At 35.9% G+C, this 22,799-nt stretch overlaps 1 protein-coding gene and 1 non-coding gene across 9 annotated transcripts in view; both read left to right on the plus strand.

Annotated features, from left to right (window-relative positions):
• The window catches only part of VTI1A (vesicle transport through interaction with t-SNAREs 1A), a 350,140-nt gene that overhangs the window by 27,466 nt on the left and 299,875 nt on the right, over positions 1–22,799 (plus strand). The window lies entirely within an intron of this gene.
• Positions 9,393–9,465, plus strand: TRNAG-UCC (transfer RNA glycine (anticodon UCC)). Its single transcript has one exon. It is a non-coding gene; the product is annotated as a tRNA-Gly (tRNA).

Genomic DNA, 22,799 nt, shown 5'->3' on the forward strand with positions numbered 1-22,799 from the left:
GGTTTTTTTGCTAATTATTCCTCCCTCAGGTAGATTCGAGGGAAATAAATGTTCCATATGTCTGGAAATGTAGGTTTGCATGCAAATCTATCACATGCAAATAGAAGACTCCACACATGAAGGAATATTAAGTCAATTATATTTTTGTACTCCATGTCATGAACTTGGGGATCTGATGCATTTCTACCTTGATGTTGATATTTTAGTAAAGTCAGGATGCTTGCTTTTGGGGGCAGAAAAGATATGATCTTTCTTTTCACTGAATGCTAGTGGTAATGTGTAGTTTTCCTCTTTGGTCTAGAGCACAGTTTCTCAACCTTGGTACTGTTGAAATTTTGGACTGGATGATTCTTTGTTGGGGGTGGGAGGAGGGTGTCCTGTGCCTTGCAGGGTGTTTAGCAACATCTCTGGCCTTTACCCACTAAATGCCAGTGGCCCACTTCCACTCCACCTGAGTTGTGACAATCAAAAAATGTCTCCAGATATTCCAGATGTCCCCACTGAGGCAAAGCTATCCCTGATTGAGAACCCCTCAATCTAGAACGATCGCTGATAGGGCTTTTAAAGGGAGAGGGAGAGAGAACTAACTGTTGAGGGCCTCTAATAGGTCAGCTACCATGTTGTATATCATTTATTCTTCATAGCCAGTTTATAATTCAGTCATACAAGGTTATGAGAAGCTGACACTTTCCCAAGGTCTCATAATTTGGATCCAGGACTTGAAATCAAACCTATCTGACTCTAAAGCTACTAAATCATACTGCTTTATGGCATTTCTCTTTAAAGAGTCACTGAAGTCTCTGTTAGTTCCAGTGTGTCCAGTCTAAAGAAAACTTGGTTCAATAACTAACCTACATTTATTTCAAATAGGCTGTAAACCAAGAGAAGCAGGTGATGTAGTAGAAAGTACGCTGGATTAAGCATCAGAGTTCTGGCTTTGGGTGTCAGCTCTGATACTAACTAGCTGAGTGCCACTGGGCAAGTCACGGTGCCCTGGCTTCTTCAACTCTGAAACGTGGGTCAACTTCCACATTGTCTGTGTGAGCTATGTTATTTAACAATTTTGAAAGTGGGAATGCCTGGCATTTTAAGACCAACAAAAGTTTTCACATTGCTTTAAAACTATTCTGTATGCAGTTTAGGACAACAGGTGTGCTTTGGAACTTCGGGCTCACTTTACGTGTTAGTCTCATATTGATATGTCTTCCATTTCTGCAATACCTAGCCCATTATTCATCTCCTTTGTGAAGTCTTTTCTAATTATCTTTCTGTCATGATAGATTTTCTCTACTTCCCATTTGCCTTGGCACTTACGTTATTAACCTGTACCAATGTGCACACTGTTTCCATGTCAGAGCTGAAATGACTTACTGATTTTCACTTACTTATGTTTTATTACTCCAGCCAAATTATAAGATCTTCAAGAGAAAAAACTGGGTGTTCCACTTTTAAGTTTCCTGAAGTAGTTTATGAATGCTGTACATAGTAGGTATTCAATAAGTGCCCATTGAATTAAATTTAAGAATTTGTAATTTTAAAGCAAATTTTTTTCAGATGAAACATCCATGATACGTGGTGGGCACACAAAACATAAGTATTCCAACAAAACATCAGGTGTGAATTGTTCTTTAAGCACAATTTCTGTTTAACTTTAGTGGAGCAGCATAATAATGCCATGTGTTGCAATATATTTTTTCTCTGTTCTGACTCCTTTTAAATTTCTCAGACCTGGGAATTAAGATGCTTTAAGAATGAAGTTTCTGAAATGCTCCATTGGGTACATCTTTTCAGGAATAGCCATCTGTAGGAAAATATGACATATTCATTGGCAGAGAAGAGCTGATAAGTACAATTTGATGTAGTGTTTCAGCAAGCATTTCAATAACTTTTTGACATTTTCCTGTAGTCCTTATTTGCCTTATCAATAGTTATAGTGACATATGATTGTCAACTTTTTATATTAAGACCAAACTAATAAATTAAACATGTTATGTTTATATCTGATGAAAGCTGATGTTTTCGAAGGGTGTTAAAATACACTGACAGGTCCTGTTCATAAGCTCCTTTGGTATAAATATGCAGATGGCATCTTTAAATATTGTTTGTACACATGCCGATAGAAAGTGTTGACAACGTAACAAATGCAAATGTCAACCTCACAGTTTAACCTTTCTGTGTAGAAAAAGATGTTAGTCTTAAGTTATGTGTATCTTTTAACTTTATTTCAAAGTTTTTATTATTTTTTAGCCTGTTATCACTACTGTTTTATGTACGGCTGAAAGCAGCCATTGCAAGAAGATTTACGCTTGAGAGCTTTTCTCTGTCATGCTCCTACTTCAACAATTGCAACTGTACAGATGTATTTATTTTTCTAATTCTTCAGGTTATTTTCCGTGTTGTTTCCTATCTCCTGAATCTTCTTGTAGCATCCTCCTACTTACTGTTACAAAATATTTGGGGTTAATAAGAAAGCCTAAGGAAAACATTATGAACCCCCCCTCCCTGCCCCACAGGTACTTCATGTTAAAGCATTTCTTACAACACTTTGCCACACTTATGTCTGTGCTAAGATCTAACAGAGTGTCATGCAGCACTTTTTAAAAATTTTGGCTTATAGGGGCTCATATGGGACAGCAGTGGGTAGGCTGGAAAGAGAACTGGGTATTCTAGTTAGGAGAATATTCTAAGAAAGAATATTCTTCTGCTTAAATGCTATCGAAAGCTAGTTGCCGACACCTTTAAATCCAAGATAGGATTTTAGAGTCATTGCATGCAGAAACCATTAGAAATAATATCACAGGTCCACATGTACCCCCCAAAATAAATAACCCTTAAGGTTCCCTGAAATAAATGTCAGATTAAAGACACTATCATTTCCAAACCTACACACAAGCCTTTTTTCTCCTTGACTCCGTGGCCGATCCCTAGGCCACATCATTTCTGAATTTCCACATCCACGTACTTCTGTTTACTGCATATCCTTGATTTTACCACACTTATATCTCCTCTTACTTCAGTGCATGTGTGTGGATCTGTTAAAACAGTAATATATCAGAGATAATATCACTTTTTTAGGGGGTAAAGTAACCTTAGAATAAGGGGAATTGTGTAGGCATATATATCTTATAAATGCTCTGCACCTGGGTTGAGAAACACTATGATAGAGTTAAGAAACTTTTTAAGAGGGGGTGTTTCTACAGTATTGCTTCTTTAAGGACTACAGTAATGTATCGTTTTTCAAGCTAGTGATTCTTTATTTTTAAAAATATATATCTTAAAACTATAGTAATTTATTTTTTGGCCATGCTGCAGCTTTTGGGGATCTTCATTTGTCGACCAGGGATTGAACTCAGGCTTTGTTCCCACTTAGTCTTGTTCCTCCAACTACATTATATACTGTTTCAGAATAGGAATTGTGATTTCTCGTTCTGTGTGAGAGCCTATAAATTCTAAATAAATATTTGTGAATTAACAGATGAATAGGCATATCATGTCTGTTCATGATATTTTAAGAGAAAATAAAAATAGTTGCCCAGTTAGCTAATCTCTGTGGTAAGTGAAGAGAGTCAAGTTGGACTGTGTTATGAAATATACATTACAAGGCAGAGCTTTCCTAAATTGGGGTAAAATGCCTGTCTTCTTCTTGATTAAAATATAGGACTTGGCTATCCCATATCAACCAGAACCAGACCCAAAGACATTAGTTAATAGGAGTGTAATCATGTCCACTGGTTCCTAAAAAAGATTAAGATTGTTTTTTCTTTAAAATAGTACATTTTTTATATTTAATTTATCATACCCCAAGCAAACCATCTTCTATGTTTAAAATATAAAGCAAAGTAATCACAACACAAACTTTTTAACCTAAGCAGCTCTATTTGTTTAAAATACTTCATGGGGTTTTGTTTTTCCCATCTTTCTTAAGTTGTTAGAAATTTTCTGAGTTCTTCCTTTGTTTCTGAAAATATATAACGTTCTCACTGGTGAGTGCAAAAGGACCTTCCTGTTCACAAATTGTCACCCGTGATTTTAAATTCACAGCGTGCATTATCCAACCCCAACTGCTGTTGCCTTCATCCTGCCCATTCAGGCAGCTGACGGTCACAGTCAGAAGTCAGGATTATGGCTCCTCCTTTCCCAATATTGAAAATATGAACTACAGATTAGCAGTAGTTAAAACCAGGAGTGCTCAATTGAATTCTTTGTGGTATTTGACACACACACACACACACACACACACACACACACACACAAATCAAGAACTCCCCTGGGGAGACTGGTCTGCAGACCTGAATTGGGTCTCAGGTGATTCCAGTGTACATCTTTACAAAAGAACCATTAAACTAATGTTTCCCAGTCTTTTCACTACCAGGAAAACCAAATCAAAAACATTTATTAAGGAAGCATTGATTTCCATAATTTTTAAATTAACACAGGTAGGGAGATAGAATTTTTAAATATTTGAGTGAAGTCAAGGTTTGTTAAATCAGTGTGAGAGAACTGAGTTCATATAATTCTAGCTTAAACAAACAAAAATTCTGATGTTCGATTAGGCTGTGTAGTCTTGTACTGGCTAAGTATATGATCACCACTAAACTTTCTGAAATATTGAAAGCAACTCATGAGCCCTTCAATACCTTTCTGGATATCTGGTAGAGCAGGAAGAGCGAGCAAGGCTGAGAGGTAATGGAAAGTGTGTTGACTAGAGAGACAGAACTGCACATTTCAAGAGTGAAGCTAGATAGTGCCTCTCGGAAAACAAAGGAAGCTGGGAATGTTGACTTTCCAGCCGCATCCTCTCTAAGTTGAAGAGGAAGAGGAAGAAGGGGCTAATGTTTATTGAGTGCTCATTACGTACCAAAACCTGTGTTAAGGACAGTTTGTATTTTGTCTCTTCAGAAGCCCTACGAAGTTAGATGTTAAGACTGTTTTAGCGATGAAGAGACACATCCTCAGTCAGATACCAGGTAGTTTGCCCAAGATCATTGAGCTGGTTAGTGGCTGAGCAAGAATGAGAAACCAGGATTCTTTGATTCTGTATCCAGTGTTCTTTCCAATATACCATTCAGTCTATGGCCATACCACCCTGAACGCGCCCGATCTTGTCCAATATACCACTCTGTCTTCTAAATGCGCTTCCTGCCATGGTCCAGTTTTTTAAAAGTCATGTAGGACCCTGGCTACATGAAGAACATCTCTCTGGTCTTCATTTATAGTTGGTTCAATATTTGTGGAATATTAAGTTGTAGGGAACCTTATAACCAATACTCTAGGAATGTCTATGAGTTCTCTAGAGCCCAAGAGTTGCATATACTGTGAAAGGAAAGGTCTACTGGGGATCCTAAGGCTCAGTAATCCCAGCAATTATGCGATAGGTCACAGTAGCGTATCTTATATATTAACAAAGAATTTTATTTTAATAAAAGGAAAAAGACCTTAAGTTCCTCAAAGTTATTATTTAATTTGATTCTTGTGTATGGAACTTTTGCCTCTCTCTCAGCTCTCTGTTTCCTCCTTCGGACAATGAAGTGGTTAGACTAGACCGGTAGTTCTTAAAGTAGACCAGTAGATCAGTAAGTGGGAATCACCTGCAGGGTTCATTGTTGGGCCCACCTGAGACTTTCTGATTCAGAAGGCCCAGCAAGGGGCCTGGGGATTTGCATTTCTAAAGAATTCCATGTTGGGACCTCCCCCTTGGCACAGTTGTTAAGAATCCGCCTGCCAATGCAGGGGACACGGGTTCGAGCCCTGGTCCGGGAAGATCCCACATGCTGCGGAGCACCTAAGCCCGTGCACCACAGCTACTGAGCCCGTGTGCCACAATTACTGAAGCCTGCACACCTAGAGCCCTTGCTCTGCAACAAGAGAAGCCACCGCAATGAGAAGCCTGCGTACCACAACAAAGAGTAGCCCCTGCTCACCACAACTAGAGAAAGCCCGTGTGCAGCAACCAAGACCCAACACAGCCAAAAATAAATAAGTAAATTTTTTAAAAAAAAGAAAGAATTCCATGTTGACACTGAAGCATCATCCTGGGACCACACTTTGAGAGCCACTGGAGGAGATGATCCATAAAGTATCTTCCAGTTCTAAAATTTATCTGATTCAGCTTGTCAATTTCCTGGATTTCTTGGAAGATAGCTGTATCTTCCACTTTGAAGATGTATGCCTTGAATCTCTGCTTTATTTAATTGTGTTTGTTGCCCTTTCTAGTCATAGTGCAAGTTCTTTTCCCTTAGAAATTATTTCCTCCCCCCCCCCCACCCTGCATTCTTTGTGTACTGCCAAACAATGTTTGTTTAACTAATGTTAGTGCAGTGCATTTCCAGAGCTGCCCTTTGGGGAAATTTAAATGAAATTTTAAAGTATCATTAAGAATGCAAATAATAAATTCTTTGATTAGCTGTAGGCATCTTTACATTGGGATGACTAAAAAAGGTTCTGGTTAATTAGAAGTAATTTGTTAGAAACCTGAATCCTGTCTTTTTCTCTCTCAGATTAAAACTCAGTTCCCAGCTGGATGCTTATAAGTGCAGGAAATGTAATTGTCAGATGATTAATTGCAAAAGATAGATAATTACAGTTCATATGATGTGTCAGATATGGGTAACCAAGGTTGACTACAGGTTGAAAGAGAACAGCTGAAATCTAGATTTTGTGTTGTGGCTCTCAATGGGTGATTTACCTTTACCACTAGAGCTTGAAGAAAGGGTTAGGTAGAAAAACCAGTTGCATAAACCTTGCCTTTTATTTTTTATCCCATTTTGGGCAAATTCTTCATAATGAAAATTACCAGAAAAGAGTTCCCATTACCTGAAATCAGGCTTAGAACATTAAGCTGTTGCTGAATTACCTTTTCTAATGTCAAATAAAGGATTTGGGATTTGTAGTTGTATTTCAGTACCATATGTATTTTTAAACTGCATTAAACCTATCTTAAATATTTCTTTCCCTAGTTGTAATGGCTGGCTTTTATTTCCTAAAAATAATGACCAAATCTTAGCTCCTTTGAAATTAGTATCTCTTGTTCCTGGAAGTTAAATGTTTTCACTGTAAGCATTGGATTCCAAATGGAATAGTTTTGCCTTCAAAAAAGAAAATGTATTTATGATATTTCTTTAAAAATCATCCATCAAAAAAATTAGCAAGTTGGAAAAAAAAATCCTACAGCCTGTCAGTAATTAAATTAGCCATCTCTATCCTGGCTCACCTGTTGGTTTATTTAAAATCACAATGAAATTAATAGAACTAGATTTTTCTCCTGCATTTGTAAATGGGACTTTCTCCATCTTCTAAACTTTGTATTTTTACTGAAGAGTTTTTCAGCTCTCAGAAATACTGCTTTACAAATTCAGCTAATTACCCAAACCCAGCTTGTTTGTTGTATAGGAGTTGTGTTAAAATAACTCACTGTATGAGTATTGTCATTAATGATATGCTCATTTTGATAATGGGGCTGCTGATTCTTAGTCTGTAGTCCTCGGGGAGATGCTACAATTTTTTTTTTTTTAACCAAGTATTGTTCTGGCTCCTTTCCTTGATTGGCCCAGAAATAGCAATCAGCTGGGGAGCAGGATGACATGCCTCTTAGCGATCCCTTTGATCTTTGAGATGAGTATCAACATTGTATGCTTCCTAATGGAAGTGTAATTTAATGAAATCTATTGGGTAAACATACTTCAGATGTTCAAAGGAGGTGACAAAATTTTTGCTGGCAGCCAGGACCTGGCGGCTTTCCAGCTTGCCTCTAGCTGCTATGCATATAGCATTGAGAAAGGCACTTAAAATAGGAACACAAAGTATTACTTTCATTGTGTTTCAACCCCCCTGCCTGCCCTCCCCTACCAGTTTCTTTCCCTTAGGTTTATTTTTGTGGTATTTCTGTGAGTACCCTTTGACATATAACCTTTCCTATATAAAGTGGAATGTGAGATTTGATCTTTTTATATTTTTCTTGTTTTTATTTTGTGACACCAAGAGTAGTACATTGGGTGTATGGCACCAAAGTCGGGAGAAGTTGTAGCCATGAGAATTACATAGAACATCCTAGAGGGAAAAAGGCACTCTATAAAAAGTACATATTTTCAGTATTGGTGGATTAAATTAAACATCTATTTAGGGGAGGAGATGATAGAGCGCTTTTGTTTTTACAATCCTTGAGGAAGTGTGATGGAAATAGACATAGACATCAGGAGTCGGGACCTGACTAATCTCAGCAATGTCACTTTCTAGCTGTGTCATGTAGGGCCAGTCACTTTCTCTGGGCCTCAGTTTCCTTAGCTGTAAAATGAATAGATTGAATTAGATAATTCCAAAGGTCATTTTCAGCTCCAAGATTTTATGATTCTTTTTAAAACTGAATATCACCGTCCAATAAAAATATTATGGCAGCCACACGTGTAATTTTAAATTTCCTAGTAACCACATTAAAAAAAAAAAAGCAGAAAGAGTCGAAATTAATTTTAGTAATATATTCTATTTAACCCAATAGATCCAAGCAAAATATTATCATTTCAGTATGTAATAAGTTTTAAAAATTATTGAGATATTTTACATTCTTTTTTTCTCTCTAAGTCTTCAAAAGCCAGTGCATATTTTACACAGCGTATTTCAGTTCTGACTGTCCATATTTCAAGTGCTCAATAATCACATACGGCTGGTGGCTACCGATTTGGACAGCAACTCTAGATGCTACAATCCAACTATTCCAAACCACATTCCCAGGAGACAGTTGGGCATGAAAGTAAAGGTTCTGAGGCCTCCTCTAAACCAGTGGTTCTCAACTTTGGCTGTACCACCCAGGGAGCTTTAGGAAATACTGCTTCCTGGATACCCTTGTTCTAGGTGGAGCCAGGGCACAGGGATTTTTAAAGCTTCCCAGGTGATTGCAATGTTCAGTCCAGGTTGAGAACTGCTGCACTAGCCATAATGCCCCTAAATGCAGCTGTGTTGTATTCCATAGACTCCCCACCATCAAGGAAGCCTCTATAACATCCAACCCCACTTGTCTACACCCCACTTTCTAGGTAATAAGGAGTATATAGGATCTTTCGATCAGATCCAAAATGTCGACACTCAGTATACCGTAAATTAAGGGACTGATAGATTTTGTTTCTTCCATTAAAAATAGGGATGTGATACATAAGAGAGTGTGGACACTGAAGCGTTTTCAGAACAATAACAGCAACAAAAAATCATGTAAGGTATAAGAGGAGCCTTTGACATATAAAAACTCTTAAGTCTTTTATAATCTCAGAAATTCTGGGCAGTGTATGAGGCAACTTCCAATCAATTGATACTCCTTTTTTAATATAGTTTTAGATTTTTTCTTAGATAAAAGTTTATTTCCTTACAGTCCTGCTTCCTTTTAAAAGAATAGCTTTATTGGCAATTCCCTGGTGGTCCAGTGGTTAGGACTCCACACTTCCATTGCAGAGGGCCCAGGTTCGATCCCTGGTCGGGGAACTAAGATCCCACAAGCTGAGCTACACAGCCAAAAAGATAATAATAATAGCTTTATTGAGGTATAATTTATATACTATAAAATTTCACTGTAAGTACACAATTCAGGGATTTTTAGGATATTTATACAGCTGTGCAACCACTACCACAATCCAGTTTTATAACACTTCCTAGAAGTTCTCTCATGCCCAATTGTAGTCAGTCTCATTCCCATTCCCAATCCCATGCCACTGCTGATCTGCTTTCTCTCTATATAGTAGTGCTTTTTCTAGAAATTTCGTATAAATGGAATCATTTAATGTATCGAGTCTCTTTCACTTACCGTAAGATTTTTGAGGTTCCTCTCTATTGTAGTATGTATCAATAATTTGTTTTTATTACTGAGTAATATTCCAGTGAATAAATATGTACCGCATTTTATTTATCCATTTACCAGTTAATGGACATTTGGATTGATTCTAGTTTTTTACTGTGACTGTGCTGTGAAAATTCACACACATGTCTGTGTGGAACCATGTTTTCATGTCTCTTGGGAAATTACCTCGGAGTGGAATTGCTGGGTCATTTGGTAAGCATATGCTTTTCAAGAAACTACCACATTGTTTCTGAAAAGATTGTACCATTTTATATTCCCACCAGCAATATATATGAGGATTCCAATTTCTCCATATTCTTGTCAGCACTTGGCATTGTCAGTCTTTTGATGGTAGCCATTTAGTGGGTATGTAATGACATCTCATTGTACTTTCAATTTGCATTTCCCTAATGACTATTGATTTCAAGCATCTCTTTATATGCTTACTAGATGTGTATATATCTTTGGGAAATGTCTGTTTAAATCTTTTGCCCATTTTTTCTTAGGTTGTTTGTCTTCTTATGATTGATTTTTCATGTATTCTGGATGCAAGTCCTTTATCAGATATGTGGTTTGCAAATATTTTCTCCCAGTGTGTGGCTTGTCTTTTCATTTCCTTAATGATGTCATTTGAAGTACAAAAGTTTAAAATTCTGATAAGTGTTTAATCTATTAATTTTTTAATGGATTGTGCTTTCTGTATTGTATCTCACAAATTTCTGCCCAACCCAAGGATACAAAGATTTTCTTCTATAAGTTTTAGAATTCTAATTGTTATATTTAGGTCTATGATTATTTCAAATTAATTTTTTTTATATGGCATGAGGTAAAGTATCTCAGTTATTTATTTCTTTTTGTATATGGATATCCAATTGTTCCAGCACTATTTGTTGAAAAACTTATTTTTTCTCCCATTGAATTCCCTTGGCTCTTTTGTAGAAAATCAGATGAGCATAGTGTAAGGGTTTATTTTTGGACTGTCAGTTCTGTTTCAGTGATCTATATGTCTGTGTTTATGCCAGTACCACAGTGTTCTGATTACTGTAGCTTTACAGTAAGTTTTGAAATCACATAGTGTAAGTTCTCCAACTTTGTTCTTTAAAAAAAAAAAATTCTAGGTTCTTAGCATTTCCATTTACCTTTAAGAATCAGCTTGTCAATTTCTGTGAAAAAGTCTGCTGAGATTTTGATAGGGATTCGTTGAATAGAATCAATGTAGATCTATATGGGGGAAATTGCCACCTTAACGATATTGTCTTCCAATCCATTTATTTGTTTGTTGTTCAATTTCTCTCAGAAATGTTTTAGGTTTTTAGTATATGATTCTTGTACTTCTTTTGAAACTTATTTCTAAATATTTTATTATTTATGATACTGTTGTGAATGAAGTTTTTTCTTAATTTTAATTTTTGTTTGTTCATTGTTAGTACATGGAAATGTACTTGATTTTTGTATATTGATCTTGTATCCTGCAACCTTGCTAAACTCGCTTAATGATTCAAGTAGTTTTCTTTGTAGATTCTTCTGAATTTTCTACATAAAAGATCATGTCAACTGTGAATAAAGACAGTTTTGCTTCTTCGCAATCTGTGTACCTTTAATTTTAATTATTTATTTGCCTTTTTATGCTGGCTAAAACCTTCACTACTGTGTTTAGAAGTAGTAAGAATGGATTTCCTTGTCTTGGTCCAGTTTTTGAGGGAACATATTAATATTTTTACCATTAGATTGATGTTAGCTGAGATGTTTTATAAATGTCTTTTATCAGGTGGAGGAATTTCCCTTTTAATCCTAGTTTGTTTTCAGTCTGTATTATAAATGAGTGATGGATTTTGTCAAATGCTATTTCTGTGTCTATCGAGATGATCATGTGGTTTTTGTCCTTTGTCGTAGTAATATGATGTATTACATTAATTGATTTTTAGATGTTAAACCAGCCTTGTATTCCTAGCATAAATCCCACTTTGTGATATTATATAATCTTTTGTATATGTTGCTGGATTTGGTTTACTAATATTGCATTAAGGATTTTTACATTTATATTTATGAGGGGTGTTGGTCTACTGTTTTCTTATCATATCTCTGTCTGGATTTGGCATCATGGTAGTACTGGTCTCTACCAGTGTAAGTTGGGAACTGTTTCTTCCTCTATTTTCTAAATCTCTGTGTAGGTTGTTTATTTCTCCTTTAAATATTTGATAGAATTCATCATTCAATGTAGGACTGGGCTTTTCCTTGTAGAGAGATTTTTTACTAATTTAATTTATTTACATGTCATAGGTCTATTCTAGTTCCATTTCTTTTTTTTTTTTTGCGGTACGCAGGCCTCTCACTGTTATGGCCTCTCCCGTTGCAGAGCACAGGCTCCGGACGCGCAGGCTCAGCTGCCATGGCTCACGGGCCCAGCTGCTCCGCGGCATATGGGATCCTCCTGGACCGGGGCACGAACCCGTGTCCCCTGCATCGGCAGGCAGACTCCCAACCACTGCGCCACCAGGGAAGCCCAGTTCCATTTCTTTTTGATTCAGTTTTTTAAATTTATGTCTTTATAAATATTTGTCCACTTCATCTAAATTCTCTAATTTGTTGGTATAAGTTCTTCATATTTCCTTATAATCCTTTCAATTTCTGTCAGGCCTGTGACAGTGTCTCCTCTTTCATTTTGGAGTTTTGGAATTTTGTCTTCTTTTTTCTTAATCAGTCTAGCTAAAAGTTTGTCAAGTTTTTGGATCTCTTAAAAAACAACCTTTGGCTTCTTTGATTTTCTCTATTATTTTACCTGTTTTCTATTTCATTGATTTCTGCTCTGACCTTAATTATTTCCTTTCTTCTACTTTAGGTATCATTTGCTTTTTTCTTTCCAGCTTCCTTAAGTGGCAGCTTAGATTATTGATTTTAGACCCTTCTTCCTTTTTAAGGTAAATATTTAAAGCTCTAAATTTCCTAACGCCAGCTTCTTTTAAAAATTTAAGCCCATGGCCATTTTCTATATTATATTCCAGATTAATTTTAGTAGGCTAAACTAAAATTTGAAAACAGGCTTGGGAAGCTATTAATCAGAGCTTTTTTTCCCCTAATACTGAGTTAAATGGTCTTAAGGTCCCGGGAATTTTTCAAGATATATGAAATGCACAAGATGGTGGAAATGTTTCTTTCTACGTTCAGTGAAGAGGCCCGAGTGTTCTGCCACCATGCTTTTGCCTTAAAAACGTTAGCCAAATAATAGTGGCCACCTGCTAGTAGTCCATTTCACTGAAGGGAATAATTCAGCAAAGACTTTTTTTCTCTAACTTAAAAAAATTTCCTCTTCAACTCTTAATTTTGAAACTTTTCAAGCATACAGAAAAGTTGAAAGAAGAGTACAATAATCGCTTATATGCCTCTACTTAAATTCAGTAGTAACTGTTAAAACTTTCCTTCATTTGCTTTCTCTGTCTCTTTCAGAGATACCTTAATTTCTTTAACCCGTGTATATTACTGAAGACGGCGTCAAGGATAAACTCCCAAGTTTCTAGCTTAAATAACTAGGTTTTTCAATGGATGGCGCTAGTTATTGAGTTGGGGAAGACTAGTGTGGGACATGTCCGTTTTTTATTTCTTTGTTTAGTGGGAGAATAGTGGTTGTAGAATCAGTAATTTACTCTCAGATGTTTTAAATTTGAGTTACTATGAAACATCCCAGTGGGGAACTTAAATAGCCAGTTGGATATATCAAATTTGAGTTCAGAGGAGAAACTGAGTTAGATCTATTTTGATATTAGCATATAGATATTTTTAAACCTTTAAAAATAGATGAAAATACTTAGGTAGAGAAGAGAGTGTCAGAAGAGTGTTCTTGACCAAGCTCACAGGAATTATGGGATTTCGAGTTCAAGCAGAGAATGGTTAGAATTGAATTAGAAAAAAAAAAAGCTACTGGTGAGGTAGAAGCAAAGCCAGATCATTTCTACAGAGGAGACTATTTAAAGAAAGAAGATATTTCAACCAAGTTGATTGAAGTTAAGTTGATAAGAAGTTACATAAAATGAAGACATAAAGAAGTATTCACAGATTGTCTGCATGACACTGTTGACCTTGACTAGAACCTGTAGGTTGAGTGGCAGGAACTAAGATTCAGCAAACCCCTTTATGTTTTTTGGTTTTTTGTTTTGTTTTGGTTTGGTTTTTGTTTTTTGCTGCACCACATGGCTTGCGGGATTTTAGTTCCCTGACCAGGGATCAAACCTGGGCCCCTGGCAGTGGAAGTGCAGACTTCTAACCACTGGACCACCAGGGTATTCTCAGCAAATCCCTTTAAAGCGTGGCTTGGTTACTCACAACCATAATCGTTGAATAATTTATATATGAAGATCATTAAAATAAAATTATTGCTGTATTAAACAAATTCAGTGTTAAGTTCATTTCACTTAAGCAGATATTTATTAACTACCAATTTTAAGTCATTTAAATGGTCGTGATGATGCAGATTGTGTTCTGATAAAATGGACAGTACAGGTTTTGGTCAATGTCATCCTGGCTGTGTTGCTGACAGAGAACTATTTCAGCTAAGAACTTAAGTTTATTCTGAATATTTGGGTGGAGCACTTAAGTGTGATCATGACGACTTACTAGTTTTTTTCAGTAGTTATTTACATCTCTTTTATTTCCAGCCATACAGCTGCCAGTTGGACCAAAGTTGAAAACTAATTGCCTTAAGAAAAAAAAAAAAAAAGCCTGTTGGTTATTCTTTCTTCAGCAATGGAAGGAGGGGGGTAGTAAAAGAAAGGAAACATTTGAGTAATGTGATTGGATTGATTATATAAAGTGATTTATTTTAGAAGCTTTGCCAGGTTTTAAGTTCTTACTCTGACATTTATTAGTTGTTTGAACTTGGACAAGTTATGTATTTAATCTCTCTGCCTCAGTTTGCATATCTGTGATATGGGAATAATAATAGTGTATGCCTCAGGGTTATTGTGAAGAGTAAATGAATATATATGTACACACACACAGCTCTTAGAATAATGCCTGATACATAGTAAGCTCAAAAAATATGTTTACTATTATTTTTAACACAAATTAAGTTGATTTTTAAATAATTTCTGCTCAATTTCAGAGTAAAGGATTATTTAAATTAGGTCAAAATCCCCAAAAGAGATAATTTCTTTGACATGAGACTTTCCTCAGTTGTACACCCACAAGCCACATTTGATTACTCAGTCTGATGAGTGACACCATTTAATTATTGATCTACAGGAGTGTAGCAGAATTGTATTTGCCAGCTCTAGAAAATAGATCTAGACGAATATGTAACTAGCTTAAAGTTTATCTCCAATTTGGAATCTCATACAAACTAGTGCCAGTTTTACATATGGAAAAAAGGGGAAGGTAATTGATTACCCTCTCCTAAAATTTATGATTTTTAAAACAAATCTTACCATCATTTTCAATCTCTCATTTGTTTATATTAAATGATGTGAAATAATATAACGACACTTCAATAATTTGGAAATTATGATGCAGAATAGTTCCTGTTCTTTCGTATGTCTTTCCCCCGCTGGATTATGCACTGTATATAAATGCTTTCTGTCCAAGGATTCAGAGTAAACTTGGGTTCTTAGCTGAAACTCAGCACAACCAGGTTTATACTGACCAGAGAATTGCTCCTTCTATTTTATTAGACCATAATTTGCCTTTTCCTCAGGAGGCTAAGTTTTTCCTAAAGAGCGTTCTAATTCTGAAGTGCTACTATTGTATGATTTATAAAATGTTAATGATGTTGTTCTTTTATCCTGCAAGACCTTTAATTTTGCTTGAAAATGGATTCTTTCCCTTGTATTTGATTTACCTAGTTTCCAAGCACACGGTAAACTAACCTCCCCACTAGCAACAATAAATGAACGCAATACTTTTGAAAATCTTCTTTTTAGAAAAACATTATGATATATGCTGTGACTATTTAGGGCAACAAAATGATAGTAATTTACAAATATATTTAAACTAGACAGAAAAGAATAAATAAAGCTTGTGAGATATAGTCACCCCGTTGGCTATTTTTGAGTTATTCATATGGTGTTCAAGTTAAATAAAGGTTGAGTAGACCTTGGTTTGCAGTTAGAGTTTTAACCACCATTTTTTTTCCTTGTGACTTCCAAGGGTTATCTTATCGTATATTCAGATGAATAATTTTCTTAGAATTGCTGTTTCTTCATATGGTAGGTGTTTTATTCAGGTAACCTGTCACTTTAATAAATGTCTTTCTTAAGTGTGTCTACCTGAATTATTCTATTTTCACCACAGGGACTAAAATGTTATCCAGTAGAATTCTGTCCAGAGAGAATGGGGTGAAGGTGGTGGTGCAATCAATCATTTATCTGCTAGATGTCAGCAAAGGTTTCAAGTAAATGAAGAAATAGCCAGGCTTTGGGAAAAGTGGCTTTATCTTGTCTTTATGCTGTACAAATATTCCAACATTTAGATAAATGGGGATATTGCATTTTAAAAATATGTTTAAGGAAGAATTCAGGTGTTTAACTTTTTTATGTTGTATTGCTCCCATCTGTGTTAGATATCATACCTCTGAAACTTTTTTATAAAGTCACACATGACTTTTGTTTCTGAGGGCCCTTCCCAGTATTTATCTTACTTGTCTCCTATGTAGTAGTTGATTCACTCCCATCTTCTTGAAACTAGCTTCCTTGACACCATACTCCCTTGGTCTCTTCCTGGCTCTTTGATCCGTCTCCTTCAGTAGATTCTTTTTCTGTCCTCCCCTTAACTTCTGTGTTTTCAGGTTATTGTTGTTTTGACTTGTCATCCCTATATTCTGTCTGGTTAATTTTATGTATGCCCACAGCTTCCACTACTGCCTATATATCAGTGACTTCAAAATCATGTCTCTAGCCCAGACTTTTACATCGCACACTGTACCCTTTCTTCAGTTGTCCATTGCACATGACCCAGCCCTATGGATATTCAAATACAATGTTCCAACCTGAATTCATTAAACTTACTATCTTTTATCCAAACTCAGTTCCTCTTCCTGCATTCATTATGCTGGTTGATGCATATGTTGGTTATGCTGGTTAAGGTACCATCTACTCAGTTACCCACATGAGAAACCTGAGAGACATTTCAGACTTGTTTCTTTGCCTTAACTCCCACATCTAATTGTCACTGAGTCCCATGGGTTCTGCCTCCATAATATCTCTCCCCTCCATTCTCACACAGTCTTTGAGGACCACGTGATTTCTCTCTTGATCTTTAAGAACAAGCTCAAGATTTCTACCTTCAGGCTAGTCCTCCTCCCATCTGTTTTCTACCTGGAGTCTAGAGGAAACTTCCTAAAAAAATGTAAATCTGATTAGATCAAACTTTTATTTTTGAGACTTTCTGGTACCTATAGGAAGTCAGATGTTTGTCTGCCAGTCAAATCGAGCTAAAAGATATCTTTTCCTGTCCAGAGTCTTTGATGTATTGAAATTGGTTGCCAACATTAAAGTAGATAAAATAATTATATAATAATATCTACTTTATCATTATTTAGATTTGTTATCTTGTTTGGTCTGAACATGAGATGGTCAGTAAAACTTTGTGACTTTATTAATAGAATTTCTTCCAAAAACTAGTAGCAATACTTATTTTATGTCATCATAACATATTCAGTTTTATAACTAATTCAGATATTTCTGGTCTTTCATGGTAAAATATTTAAATAACTTTAGACTTTTTGTATTCTCTTTTAAGACAAATTCTAGGTTAAGTCACTTACAAAAAACAAAACAAAAACAAAGAAAAAGTGAAAGAAGTAATAAATGAGATTTCACTCCCAATATTCTTTTCTCCCCTGATCAATATTTTGACGATATATTTTTTTTTAACATCTTTATTGGGGTACAATTGCTTTACAATGGTGTGTTAGTTTCTGCTCTATAACAAAGTGAATCAGTTATATATATACATATGTTCCCATACGTCCTCCCTCTTGCGTCACCCTCCCTCCCACTCTCCCTATCCCACCCCTCCAGGCTGTCACAAAGCACCGAGCTAATATCCCTGTGCCATACGGCTGCTTCCCCCCAGCTATCTACCTTACTACGTTTGTTAGTGTGTATATGTCCATGACTCTCTCTCGCCCTGTCAAAGCTCACCCTTCCCCCTCCCCATATCCTCAAGTCTGTTCTCCAGTAGGTCTGCATCTCTATTCCTGTATCACCCCTAGGTTCTTCATGACATCCTTTTTTTTTCTTAAATTCCATATATATGTGTTAGCATACGATATTTGTCTTTTTCTTTCTGACTTACTTCACTCTGTATGACAGACTCTAGGTCTATCATTACAAATAACTCAATTTCGTTTCTTTTTAAGGCTGAGTAATATTCCATTGTATATATGTGCCACATCTTCTTTATCCATTCATCCGATGATGGACACTTAGGTTGTTTCCATCTCCAGGCTATTGTAAATAGAGCTGCAATGAACATTTTGGTACATGACTCTTTTTGAATTATGGTTTTCTCAGGGTATATGCCCAGTAGTGGGATTGCTGGGTCATATGGTAATTCTAATAATAGTTGCATTTTTCAAGAACTCTGTGATTTAATTACTAATTGGAAATAAAAGTTTTTTTTTTTTTGGCTAGCTATCATTTATTTCCCCAGAAATCAAAAATTTTGGCATCAAAGTTTACTTTTAAATTGAATAGTAAGATTGTTCTTGTTGGTTGGGAATTATGAGCATCTTATTTTGTAAAATAATGCCTCAAGTAAAATTGTAGGTATTTCTTAAAAGGGATAATGCAGGAGTTTAAAGCAGTGTTGAGGGACTTCCGTGGTGGTCCAGTGGTTAAGACTCCACGATTACAATGCAGGGGGCGAACTAAGATCCCACATGCCACGCGGCCAAAAAAAAAAGGGGAGGGGGGCGTAGTGTTGAGCAGTTTGTATGGGGGAACCTTTAAGGTAGATATTACTTTAGTTTCTGTAATCTTATGTCCTCCAATTTCTACTGTATCTTCAGTCTTACTTTACAAATAAGTATAATGTGATTAGCCAGCCATGAAGTAGCAAAATATATATCAGTCCATGTTTCCTAGAATCCTTACTTTTTAAAAATCTAGTATATTTCTTTTTACTTGTCCTAGATAAATCAGAGATTAGTATTTGCAGTTATATCTGTGACCACCTACTCAACAATCCCTACCAAGAAGAAAGAAAAAGGACATATTAAATCAAATGGAATTGAATGGTTAACCAATGTGATAAATGTGGTATAGTAGAAGGATGCCTGCACGTGACTTTTACATGTGATGAATTTCTTATGAACATGACTGCTGACCCACTGTCATCAGGTTACATGTTTTAATTATTTTTCTAAAAGTGAGACTAAAGGACTAGATTTGTACGCATTTCTCTTCATTTTATCCCCAGCTCCTGCTTGTGAACAACAGCATGATCTTGTCTTCATTATCATTGGCTCCAGTCCCTGGAATCAAATGTCCACAGCTTGCTCAGGAATGGAGGGATCTTGACCTTTATGAGGAAGTGTAAACTCTATCCGATATAACTATATGCACTTTTTTTCTTAATGGTAGTTTAGAATTAAGCCTACTTCTTTTGTTTCTTTTAAGACAACTAACTTGACTTCTTTTTCAGTGTGTATTTTTAGTGTTGGTACCCTGCAAGCAACTGATTTCCATATTTTTGTATGTTGGTTCCTTAGGAACAAACAAAACAAAGAGTTTCTATGGAAGTTTGGAGTATGCCTTTAATTTAAATTGCCTTGACTGTCTCTCATTCCTGAAAGAAAGCAAACACATTTTTGTGTTGCTTATTGTTTTTCCTAAGAAGGTAGAGGATTCCCATTTGATAAGGTGCTTATTTTGTAAATAACAAAATTAAAATTTTCATATTGAGCAAATGTTTTCTTTAAATAAATTTCCCAATTTTTTCTCCACTAACAGATGGTGGCTCTAGGAGAGATTTTAAGAGGACAGCCCTTGTATCAATGTTTAACTCTTACGGGGTGTATGATAGAAATCATCTTTTATCACTTAATTGCTTGGTTTTGAAAGTTTTACTGCTTGTTGTTATCCACGTGAAGTAGTGTGTTTATATTGTTATTGGGGTTTTCAGTTACCATTTCTTATTTCACCTATGCATATAAGTCTGACGTCGTAGATATACAGAAATTGTGAATGAAAAAGGTTCGTTGGATTAATTATTCCTTCTTAGAGGGGCCAAAGTATGATCACTCCCTGTGGCATGCTGTTCAGCATTCTAAGACACTTGACTCAGTGAGTCAAACATGAGGATTCCTTCTTTTTCTCCCTTGGGAAACTGCTCTATGGTCCAGAATATCTCACTCTTTTGGAATTTTTCTTAATCTCATAGGCAAGTGCTGAAAAGTCCTAAAAATATGACTAGAGTTCCTTCTTACATTATTGGAAACCTTTCACCCAGCAGATGCTGGAGATTGTGGTGCTAGTAATGATGAGGATAATGGTAGTTATAATTACAGAGGCGTGCAGGGAAAATTCTCCCTTCCACCTCTGTTGTCCATCTCACTTCCCCATTCCACCCTCCCCTCCAATCACCAACCTAGGTAACTTCTGTTATTAATTCCTTGTGTATCTTTCCAGCTTTTATATATGTATATACGAGCAAATACAACTGTACATTCTTCTCCCTTCCCCCTTTAAATAACAGCACGAAAATGGTGAGCCATACAAAAGACAGCAAAAATGGCTATACTATACTACACCTTGCTTCTTCACTTTCTGTATTTTAACTTTGCTGCCTTATTAGTGTACTTATTGTTTGCAATTTTAGTTTATTCTCTTGGTTTTTGAGACATACAGTGATATCATCTGTAAGTAGTCGTGGAAAATGTTAAATAATAGTACTGTTAGTGGTCACTGTTTCCTTTTTTGAGAAACAGTTTTATTGAGGTATGCTTGATATGTATATGACATATATTTGACATATATGTGACTATACATCTGATTATATATGACTATATATATAAAACTACATATATATATATATATACACACACACACACACACACACACATATATTCTTTGTTCCTTTGGTCCTTATTTCTTGCCTTCTTTTTTGAGTAAATCACATAATTTTTAATATTATGTTCTATTTCCCATATTCAATTTTTATTTATACCCCTTTGTGTTTATTTTTTAGTGGTTCCTGTAGGAGAGTACAGTGTGTATCTTTATTAGTCTGCTTTCAAACAGTGTCGTATTCCTTCATAGACAGTTTAAGACTTTCATAGTAGAATTCCATTTACTTGTCTCTCACCCTTTGAACTCTTGTTATCTTATATTTTACTTCTACATATGCTATCCTCATGACAAATACTTAGAAAAAGTCTTTTATATTTACCCAGATACTTATTATATTGGAACTCTTTTTTCCTTCATACAAATCACAATTTCCATTTGGTGTTATTTCTCTTAAGTCTAAAGAACTCATTTTAACATGTCTAGTTGGGCGATTCTCTCAGGTTTTATCTGATTTAAAAATGTCTTTATTTCACTACCATTTTTGAATGATATTTTCACTGGCTTTTGACTTACAGTTTGACAGGTTTCCCATCCCTCTCTCTACCTTTCTGCACTTTAAAGGTGTAATTTCATTGTCTTCTGTAAAGTTTTCAGCCATTATTTATTCAAGTATTTCTTCTGCCCCCATTTCTTTCTTGTCCGTCTTTGACTTCTGTTACAAATATGTTAGGTCACAATATTATTTCACAGTTCTTGGATGCTTTTCTTTTATCTTTTGTCAGTTTTTTGTATCTTTGTGTTTCAGTTTGGATACTTTACATTGATCTCCTTTTAAGTTTACAGATCCTTTCCTTTGCTGTTTCTGGTCTGCTCTTAAGTCTATTTCATGATATCATATTTTTAATTACATTTTGATACCGTATTTTTTTGTTTGTTTTTTGGCCGTGCTGCGCGGCTTGTAGGATCTTAGTTCCCCAACCAGGGATTGAACCCACGCCCTCTGCAGTGAAAAACCAGAGTCCTAACCACTGGACTGCCAGGGAATTCCCTGATGCCGTAATTTTGTGTTGTCATTTCCATTTGGTTCCATTTCCATTTCCATTTTTATAGTCTCTCTTTCTTCACTGAAATTCCCCATCTCTTCATGTGTATTGTCCATTTTTTCCACCATATCCTTTAGCATTTTTATGATACTTATTTTAAAGTCCCTGAATGATAATCCCAATATATGGATCATCTTTCAGTATGCTTCACTGACCATGGGTCATATTTTCTTTTTCTTTTTTTTTTTTTACATCTTGATTGGAGTATAATTGCTTTACAATGGTGTGTTAGTTTCTGCTTTATAACAAAGTGAATCAGCTATACATATACATGTTCCCATATCTCTTCCCTCTTGCATGTCGATTTCCGCTTTTAGGTCATATTTTCTTGATTCTTCATGTGTCTTGTAATTTTTGATTCTATGCTGGATATTTTGTATAAAAGAGAGTCAAGTAAGTAAAATTTTATCTAAACATTCCCCCCCTTACCCCCACCCCAAAACCCTCCCTTTTATTTCAGGCTTCTATGGCTAAGTCAACTTGACCTTTAGTTGGGCTGTGTGAGGGCTTTATTTATTTTAACTTTTTTTAGCTTCAGCTTAATTCACATGTTTTGAGGCTGAAATTAGGATTTTCCTTGTGAGCAGGGCTTGAGCTCTGGGCACTGGTGAGTTTCCAAAGATTTCTTTCTGCTTTTCAGCTGGGCCACCGTCTTTTTGATTTATGGGAGATCCCTCTCTCACTTTTACAGCCCCACTGCTACCTTTATGAGTCTCTGGGGAATTCTCTTTGCTAGCCAGTCTTGCTCCCTGGCTTTCAGTATCTTGGCAGATTCCTCTCTGCCCTGCTGCATAAATCAAGAGTTAGGGCTTCCCTGGTGGCGCAGTGGCTGAGAGTCTGCCTGCTGAGGCAGGGGACACCGGTTCGTGCCCTGGTCTG

The sequence above is a fragment of the Neophocaena asiaeorientalis genome, unplaced genomic scaffold (genome assembly GCF_003031525.2).
Source record: "Neophocaena asiaeorientalis asiaeorientalis breed wild unplaced genomic scaffold, Neophocaena_asiaeorientalis_V1.1 scaffold85, whole genome shotgun sequence".
Taxonomy (NCBI): domain Eukaryota; kingdom Metazoa; phylum Chordata; class Mammalia; order Artiodactyla; family Phocoenidae; genus Neophocaena; species Neophocaena asiaeorientalis.